Source organism: Ceratotherium simum, chromosome 3 (assembly GCF_057802395.1).
Source record: "Ceratotherium simum simum isolate JZ-2026a chromosome 3, ASM5780239v1, whole genome shotgun sequence".
NCBI lineage: Eukaryota > Metazoa > Chordata > Mammalia > Perissodactyla > Rhinocerotidae > Ceratotherium > Ceratotherium simum.
In genome coordinates, this window is record NC_141902.1 from 3,895,989 (window position 1) to 3,898,624 (window position 2,636).

The following is a 2,636-nucleotide window of genomic DNA, read 5'->3' on the forward strand; positions in this document are numbered from 1 at the left end:
AGAGTGTCTTGAGGTGAGCAGAGGGTATGATAGCAAAGAGGTCTGTAGCTTTATCCACAATGATTTACTTCTTCTGAAAACAAATATGAAAGAACTTTAAAGAAGATTGATTGATTGTGGGGCTGGCCCCGTGGCTTAGCGGTTAAGTGCGCGCTCTCGGCTACTGGCAACCCTAGTTCGGATCCCGGGTGCGCACCGACCCACCGCTTCTCCGGCCATGCTGAGGCCGCGTCCCACATACAGCAACTAGAAGGATGTGCAGCTATGACATACAACTAGCTACTGGGGCTTTGGGGAAAACAAAAAGGAGGAGGATTGGCAATAGATGTTAGCTCAGAGCCGGTCTTCCTCAGCAAAAAGAGGAGGGTTGGCATGGATGTTAGCTCAGGGCTGATCTTCCTCACAAAAAAAAAAACACAAAAAACCTCACACTATATAAAACAAAAAAACCTTGTTAAAAAAAAGAAGATTACTTGTTCTAAATGGTGAGAATATCGGTGATTGGTATTTAATGTTTTATTATTTTACTTCTTTTTCCAAAGTCAGAAAAAGAAGAGAAAGAAGAAATCAGAGAAGAAAAGCAGAGCAAGAACAAGAGGGAGGAGAGAGGCGGAGAGAAGGAATTAAAGAAGAAGGAGAGGCAGGGAGGGAGAGACGTCAGGAGAGAGGGAAGGGGCCATCGTGAAAGGGAGGCCGGAGAGAGAGGGCGGTGGGGGAGGTAGCTTCCGGGAACGCCACGCAGAACAGGAGGCGCGGAGCTGCCTGGGTGACGCTGGGAGGGACCTGGCTCCCCAGATGCTTCGACTTTTGTTCGATTGCAGCCCCCGAGGCATCTATAAGAATCTCAACATTCTTTAAAGCACAGTAAATAACCCCTGTTCTAAACTATAGCAGCCTTCTGGGTTTGCAGGTATTATTATTCACACACCGGGCGTGCAAACTGTGGAGCACCGGGCAATACCCAGTGACATCCAGTGTTTCCGTGCCTTTTCTGGTCTTGAGAGCCACCCTTGGCAGTGCTTACATTCTGCATTTGTTAAGTTTCCTATTTTAAAATTAATAAAGATACAAGGACATACACTCACCTCATGATGCTGGGGTTAGGGTAGAGAAAGAATAGAATTGGACAAAATAAAAAGTATAAATTCCATAATATAGCATCTATAGGAAAATCCATAAAGGAAAGAATGGTTGCCTTTAGTTGTGAGGAATACGTAAGTGAGCATTTTTAATCATGTGCAGTTTAAGGGAGAAATCACAATCAACTGAAGTCCTAAACACTGGATAGTTATAGAAAAGTAAAGAGAAAGAAAATTTATCTCAAGTAAGTGAGTTAAGCTGACTTAGCTAAATTGTCCCCTGAATAATCCTAGGATTCTATCACTTTTAGAAAACTTGTGGAGAAAGCTGTCCTGGGGCCCATTTAAATAGGGTCTGAGAAGGTTTCCTGGAAAGAAGTCATTCTGGGAACATGAATTCACTTTGTACAGCATCTTGCAAGATGAGTAGCTGGCTTGTGGCAGGCGGTGGGGGGATAATTCCGAATAAAGCACCAGTGGTGGCCAGTCAGATCATCATTTGGCCTAACTCCTTGTGTTCTTGCTTGAGGCTTAGGGCAAAAAGGCACAAGTTTAACTTTTCTATTCTGATATTGAGAAAGCAAAGTAAGCAACAACCCCGGATACAGGCAGCTTCTGTGGCAGGAAGTGCCGTCCTGGCAGAATTTGCTTTGAAAGACATGAGCCCCAAATGGCCGGCAGCACCCGGGCCTCAGTGACAGACAAGCCACAGGAGGGCTGGGACCAGTGATGGCAGCCTTGTCGCATCCACGGAAACAGAAAGCATCACTGCAGGATGTTGGCATAAGAGAGGAGTAAAATGCTAGATGCTAAAGGGAAATTAAAAGTTCATATTTGAAAGATTTAAAAAAGTCTTAAGCACCATTCCATGGAGAAAAATTAAAGATATATAGATATAGATACATTCCCTTTCACTTCACATAAGTAAATGAATATCAGGGAAGACTAGTATACAATAGACAGCAAAGAATATTTGGATATAATATAACAGAAATATTAGTTTAGAGTGCGTAGGAAAGAATTTGTTAAGCACTTGTAAACAATAAAGCATTTCACGTCTACCCGTTCTATTTCCTCAAAGCAGACAGGATTTACAGTTAGTATTAGAATTCCTGAGGCTCTGGCCTCCTCCTCTGTATCCCTCACTCTTTCTGTAGGGAAATGCTTCCCTGACCCTGCTTCATTTCCCATCTGTGCTGTGACTCCATTCCAGCCCTCTCCTCTGGGCTCCAGGCCCATATAGCCAAATATCTATGTTTTGGATATCTAATGTTATGAACCTACAAGTCACTTTTGGCCCCTCTATCATTTTCACCCATTACAGACTCCCTCGGTACCTTTCAGTCTGTGTTCGTGACTGCCTCTTTAGTCTGAGCTATCATCATCTCTCACCAGGAGTCTTTCTCTTGCTTCCCAATTCATCTCCCTCCATCCATTTTGGCCTCTCTCACCAATTTGTTTTCCACAAATTGTAAGATACAGAATGACATTTTCAAAATGCAGATATAATCATGTCATCCCCGTGTTTAAAACCCATCAAGAGCTTCACACCACTTT